Source organism: Egretta garzetta, unplaced genomic scaffold (assembly GCF_000687185.1).
Source record: "Egretta garzetta isolate BGI_Z169 unplaced genomic scaffold, ASM68718v1 scaffold62, whole genome shotgun sequence".
NCBI lineage: Eukaryota > Metazoa > Chordata > Aves > Pelecaniformes > Ardeidae > Egretta > Egretta garzetta.
In genome coordinates, this window is record NW_009258947.1 from 4,954,098 (window position 1) to 4,961,927 (window position 7,830).

Here is a 7,830-nt window from a genome sequence, read left to right on the forward strand (position 1 = left end):
GAGGAGGTGTGTGCAGAGACCAGCTTTAGTCTATCAAGGTTAGCCTTCCCAGGCTGCCTCTGTAGCCAAGGGAAGGAGAGGGCCTTATCTGGAAGTCTAGTCAGAGCAAGAGCCTCGTTATGTGGTATGAATTGTGCTTGGTAGAGTTCATCTGTCTTTTGCTAGAGGACGACCCCAGAGAAATTAGTTTCACTGGAGTTAAATCAGTCTTTGTGAATACCCCCGACATCTCTTTAATTTACTTTCTTTACCAGCATACTCATATTGTTTGTTTCTTAGTCGTTCTGGAAATATTAAACAGGATTAATTCCCGCCTACACACCCTTTAGGCAATTCTGCGGTAGCTTTCCTCTAGACCCACACTTCAACTCTCAGCCCAGTGTTGGTAACCTTGTAGGCAGTCCCTTGTGTACCACACTGTTCCTCTCTTTGGTAAAAGCTGTTTTTGCAGTGGCAGTGTATCGATTGCTGTGCTGAGGTTCACAGTACCTGTTTGAAAAAAGTCCAAAACAGACATCAGTATCTAACATGGCATAATTTACTTATGACAAAACTGTATTACATGGTCTTTGAAGTCTTCAGGCTTAATTTCACTGAAATTTGCGCTGCTCAGGTCAGGCAAAAGGATCCTGTAGGTGCTAGGATGACTTTTCTTAATGCAGACATTGCATTTGTGTATTCCCATTATGAGGACTGCCACCAGGTTGATAGGTTTGTTCCAGACAATTGCTATGGGAATTTGGGTTTCACACACCCTTTCTTTTAAGTTTGGGAGACTGCAGGTTTATCTGAGTACCCTCAATTTGAGTTTAATATGCTATTTGGGTATAATGTTCACTTTGCTTGCGGATATCTCTTTTTCTGTTTGCTTCCCAGTGTGTAAGCCTGCGCTCAAAAACATAAGTCTTATTGAAAACTGAAATAATGTTTAGATATTTTTGGCCAAATATAAACTGACCCAAATCAAATGTAGAGCTTTCATGTGTATCTCATTCTCATTGTGAAGTCTTTCAATTCCTGCCTTTTTCTCCACCTAAGCACATACCTGAGAAAAATGTTAACTATTTAGTCTGATTTCCTTTATGAGGTCAGATTTAGTTTGACTTTTAGCAAGTCCCACTTTTGCCAAGTCTCACTTTAGACCTGCATTTCTTGACTTCGAAGTCATAGTTTTCTTTGGTGATCAGTCCTTTTTTCCATTCCTAGTAGGCTCCCTACTTATGCTTAATGTCAGTTTCAAGAAGGTTATTCTTCCAGTTAGGTCTGGAAAGTTCTCGTACAACATTTTTTTCTCCTTGCCTGGCATACAGATTCCAGATAGCTTTAGCAGGTTTGACATGGAGACATTCCAGGCTGCCTCCAAAATCAAATCCCTGAGTTCCTTAGTTCAGTCGGCCTCCCTAAATAGTTACCTTGGGTTGCATCCAAACTCAGCAGCTTGCACACCCGGCGCAGTGCCTGCAGCCCCAATTGCCTGATCCCCAGATAGTGCATGGTGTCAGAGCGAGGTGCCTCTCCCTCCTGACTCATGTGCCCAGATTTGCCTCTCATCGAAATCAAAGTTCAGCAAGGGAAGGGAGCAGGCATGTGCCAAGGTTTTGCCCTCATATGCTTGGGAGATGGCCAAGGCCTATTTCCAGATTCGGGAGCTCACAAGTACTCCTGGCTGTCGTTAGTTTAGATGAAGTTCTGTCTTTCTGAAGTGAGGAATTTTAATGAGTTTTAACTGCATTCTTTTTTTTTCTGTTAAAACAAATTAAATGCTGCACACTGAAAGCACTGCTAGTTAACAACAATACTTCTTCAGATGGATATATCAATATGATTTGAGCTGGTAGTACTGGTTTTCCTCACAATAGGATAATTCTTCAGTGTATGTATCTTTGCAGTGACAGCGCAATAATCTTTATTACTGTCCAGATTTAATTCTGGGAACAATAACAGACTCCTATCAATTTCCCAGTATTCCCAGAATTTATTTCGTCCTATCTCCTACAGGTGATTTTACCCAAACATTTTGTTGTCTCTTGTTTCTTTACACACTATGGATAGACATTTCTGGAGAACCACTTTAATTTTATGTTATCTTTTGTCAGCATATTATGTCCACCACTACTGTCATCATTACTGAAGTTTCATTCAGTGCTTCAAAAATTCAAGTTCCTCCATGTTATTGCCCAGGTTTCTGCATTAGAGTAAGAGCATCTTAGCAACTGCACCTAATTCCACATCAAAATTGGACTCAGCACAGTTTTTCTTCCAACCATGTCTAGCTGCTCATACTGATATAAACCTCTCCCTTGACTAAAGGAGCTAAGACCTCCACCGTTGCATACATAACATGAAGAAAATAGTGCTCCTGCACCTCATGAAAGGGATTCTCAATCTGAATTCCTTTACTGTTGTGAAGTGTTGAGAGTCTGCAGAGACACCTTTTTACAGTAATTATTTACAAATAATTACTCTCCATCTTCTGTGATGGCCTAATGAAGAACTAAATTTTACATCAGATTGACAGATATATTTCTTATCAAATACACAACATTATATCTTCAAATTACAGGGTGGATCTCTATGTCTCTCTGTGTAGCTAGGAAACAAGAAGTATTAGCTAAGGGGAGTCCATATGACCTATTTTTTTCATGTGTACAAAAAGTGTGTGTATCACAAAGATGTTATGGAAGAAATGAGATTGATAAACAACACAAAACATTGGATAAGAAGCCAAGCAAGGGCATGCATATTTTTCTTCTCCACATTCACTAATACTTTACTGCAGGATTGTACTACCAGACCCAGGCTTTAGGCTTGTGATATGAGTTTTACTGATGGACTTAAATCACTCTTAGTGTTAATTTAACATCCAAAGGCCAGTCTAGCTGTTAGCTAAAACACAGACTCCGCTAATATGGTGAAACAATTTGTTACTGGAGGAAACAGAACAAAACCTGACAAGTAAAATTTTAAGCAATGTCTAATACTGAAATAACTGAGGATTTCTGCAGTAGTACAGTTTCTGTGACTCCAGGTTTGCTTTATGTGTTTTTTTATAAATTAAAATGCTTGTCTCAATTCTACTTCTCTATATTGATATACATTCAAAGCCAGACACACACATACATAAACATATATACATATTAGGAGAAAATTTAGTGGCACCATTCCTACTGCTGGGTTAGTGCTAACATGGGCTCTCAAAAGATATATCAGTGGTTTTAATTCAGTTAAACTATAGAAAGGAATTAATTCTGGTGCATTTTTTTAGCTTTACACACATTTATGTAGAAATGAGTGTGTGAGTGAGATAGAGGGAAAGAAAGGGACTGCTGAAAGCACTGTGTGAAAGTGGTCCAGCATTAATGCTCCAGATTAAAATAGCCAGGAACAGTCCTGTGACTGCTAATTAAAATGGATATGCAATTTCCCTAAAATACTTAATAATAAATTAATATTCATTACCAAAGAAAGTTTCCACAGGAAAGAAGTAGCAGCATATTAAAGTTATCTTTAGTTTATTATGATCACTTTCAAGACAAATTAATAATATTTACCGTTTTAGATATTATAGGAATAGTTTGGATATTTTTTTTTATCATGTTCAGCCATATGGATTTAATATAAAGTAGTGATATTCATAGGAAACATAACTTCTATCTAGAAAAGATATGAAAGAATTAGAAAATAATTCTTAAGTTATATGGTGACATAGCATTTGCAGGTCTATTCATAGAGGAGCATATTTTATTAGATGCATAGCTGATTTGCAAAAAAAATATGGTCTTGGAGGTACTAAACTTATCCATGAAATTCAGTCATTAGTTTGTCTGAATTGCTTTTAACCTTTGAAAAACCAGACATTTTTTTGTCTGAGATTTGTATAAATGTAGATTTCTACTAGAGTTTAAATACACTACAATTAATTTAAGTAATTTTTTGGGTTATCTAACACTATCTAAAGAAGTTTGTTTATACATTTCAGTTAATTTCAAAATGTATTTATTTTTCTCTTACAGTTATATTTTTTTCTTACATAATTGGGGTAAAATATGTTAGAAGTGTGAAGCTTTTCATATATGCTCATAAATTAAAAAAAAATCTAGTTATTTGCACTACTGTATTTACAGCTTGGTAAAAAATGGCCAAAGACCGTTAATGCAGAAATTTTCTAGAGATTTTGTGTTAGTGCATCATGTGGATGATGCTAGTTATTTTACACGTCTGTGGGACTCAGACTGGTCCCACTCCACCACAGCACATTAGTATGTGCTTCACTTAAAGAACGAGTGTACCACAATGGGCCTGTTTGTTTGCCTAAAATTAAGCATATTATTTTATTTTTTTTCCTGAATCCAGGTTAGCTTGTGAATAATAGTATCTTCTCTACTTGCTTACAATTTTTGAGTCTGTAGCTGAAAACTTTTTAACTGTATGTGGCTCAAAGCTTCTGTAAGATGAAATAGTAATGCATAAAATAGCTACTTCTGGACAAATAATATGCACTGAGAAGGTGAGAAGTGATATTTTCTTGTGTGGATGGTATAGTGTGAGGCACCTTGTCATACAATGTAACACAATGCAAACAGTGTGAGTTAGTTATATGAATATTTTTTACATATACACTCCCTCTGACGTCTGTTCATCAGACTATGCACATAACTATCTAGAGGAAGTATCCTCATTTAGAGGCCAAATTTTCACAGGTAGCACCTACTGAAAGATGTTTACTTCTTGCAGTATTTTACATCTGCCACTAATGCAATAAATGGGGACACGGAAAACCAAACACTATTATTAATGGTGACAGAAAGCTTTTAGCCAAGCTCCCTGTATGGTGATGGATATTGTTTATCATATTTTACTTGTTGTTTTAAACTTCCCCTGTCAGAATGAATCATTGATACAGGAGAAGAGGGACCAGATAATAGGCAATGTGATTTGTCTAATAGTAAGTTCCTCTAATCAAAAAATGTTGGAAAAATGTACAAGTAACATGTCTATTTGCCAAACACTGCCCTGGTTGTACTCAGGTATCCTGAAGAATATTTTGCCTTTTTATAATATACAGTGAGCGGCACATTAATATCAAGGGTTAAGCCAGAAATCTTTTAACAATATCATAGAAAAATCAGTTGTTGATGATTCTGATTAATTTTATTTCTTTTCTGGATATTTTTTCCTTATGGCAAAGTTGTTGTACACAATCAAAACCACTGCTCTACCACAACCATTCCATGTTTTTCTTTCTGAGTTATTTATGTGTTTCCAACTCTCAGTTTTACCAAGCAGCATGAATTAGCACAATGAGAAATGACAGAAAGATCTGCTAATTTGTGGTTGGTTTTTAAGCTAAACTAAAAGGCTGGTATTTGAAATAATAAATGCTTCTATAAAAAGTAAAATTCTTACACATCTAAGAAAATATTTCTTGTACCAGACCCAAAACATTTTTAATAGCTGTTTAAAAAGTGGTATAGATACATTTCAAGACAAAATTTCAATTTTTAGAACACGCTTCTAACAATTTCACTATGTAAAGTATTATAATTAAATGCTTATAATATTTTTTTCAGCTTTCTTTCCTAAAACATGTAACAATTTTCAAATATTTTATTTCTGAGTGGTTTTGATCAATTTGAACTGACATATGTGAGTGAAGCAAAGATTTTTTTTTCAGCTATGTTTCTCCTCCTGCAACAACTGACATACAAGTTTTGGTAAACAAGAACTAATCCCTCCATTTCAAAACCTGAGATGAACCTGAATAGCTCATTTTAGTATTCTTTGATGTCTGAGTGGTTTTTTATTTTTCACTTTTTGTGTGTTCCTCTGCTTTCGCATTCTGGTTCAGACCAGAAATGTTCCTGGAGTAAAGATGCTTTGAGTACATGTTAGTGTTTTAGTTGAGATCAGGAAAGTACTTTTGAAGTACATCTCCCAGTAGTCCCCACTCTGGTTCAGAGCGCGCAGAGGTTTCTGAGTGCCAAACTGAATTCATTTTGCATGAAATTAAACGGGAAAATGTGCTCCAGAGGCACCCCTAGTGCACTCTAGCCACAAATAAGTATTCAGGCTGTGGGACCAGAGTAGAGCTTGTCTAATAGTAAATAAAAAGCTCTTAAAATGTGGATGTTAGGTCCCAAGAACCATATATTTCTGTCTACAGTCTGCTCCAAATCACTTCACTTGCTAAGGCAGATGTAGCCTCCATATGATACCAACTGTATTGAATAGGTGACAAAATATCATGACAGAAATTTTAGTTGTATTGTAATCAATAGCAAAATACCTTTTCATGTCAGTTGTTTCTCCACTGAAAAGCTCTTTTCATCGTATATGCTGCTAATTTTGCGGAAAGAAGAGACATAGATAAGTTACACTGACCTTTGCAGTCAAATTCAGTATGAACTTAGGAATTTTTGTGCTGTTCCCACTGAATGAACTTTATATGGATACACATTACTGTTTCCCAGTGCTAGTGTATTGTCCCTAAGCCTATTCCACAGTTGGACACGTGATTATTTACAATAATGGCTCAAAAGCCAATTTTCTTAACAAAGCTAATATAGGTCAAGTAATTTTTGATACTGGTTAAACATTTGCCTTAGGGTGATGATGCACTGAGATTTGTTTACTAAGAAGTTCTTGCACACAAGGATTTGGGAGCGTGAGATACAGATTTTAAAAATCCACATTTATAATGTGGATTATATAATCTATAATCTATATAATCCTACATAATTAAACATTGCCCACTTGTTATTTGTCCCATAGAAGGCAGTCAAAGGTTTGGCATTTGACGTTTGTGTGAGCAGCGATAGGCAGTGAATTAAATGTATATTCCATAGCTATGGAAAGTGTCTTGGCAAGGAATAAAATAGTTTTCTCAGTTTCAGTAATAAAATAGATCTTGAAATATCTATTTTTAGATTTAACAGATTCTGTAGTTTAAACCATGCTTGTAACACCAGTTCTACCTACTCAGATTTACCAACTGGTTCACTCCTTAGTCTACTGGAAGCAATTTTACTTACGCTTTATGTTACTCAATGAAACTACTTTAGATTTTCGAAGCTTTCTTCTCTTACGTAAAATCTGTTTTTATTTTTAAAGGTATAACAAAGCATCTTTGAATTCAGCAGAGATCTCCTCCCTCTGTACATATCAAGTCACATCCCTGTAATTTGGAACCAAAAATACATTTTCTCTGCAGATAATTTTCACTGCTCTCTGTCCTGCTGAGCTAGTACAGCCAGGAGAGAGTTGAGTCCTACTTGTTCTTATGCAGAAATCACAGAATTAATTCCTGTTAGAGGTCCAACCTGTTATACCTGTGTAAACCTACGAAGGGTAATGGGGTTGCACAAGTGTCAGTAAAGGCATAATAGGTTTAATCAAGCGTAACAGAAAGTAAATTGCTTTGCAAAATCCTCATTACTAGAGATGAAGCGCATTCATCTGTCTCAACTGTTAAGCCATAAGCTGTCTGGGCAAAGGCAGTTCCTACGACAATGATTCTCTGATTTCAAGTGAAACCTCTAGGTGACATAGTACAAACAAGTAATGATTGTATGATATTAACCTGGATTGACTACTAGATAGAGTATTAGCTTGGCCAACACAATTGTTTATGTGCAAACTCACTACATGTATTCTAGAAATAGCACTGAAAGACAGCCAGTGAGGAGAGCAACTTTATTACTTTTAGCTACGTTTCCAAAGAGAGTTGAATTCTCTAGGCAGGTTCTTATTCAAGTATGCAGAGCTAATAGTCAGCAATTTCCCCCCGCAACAACAACATAACACTTCATATTACAAAAAATAAACTATCAG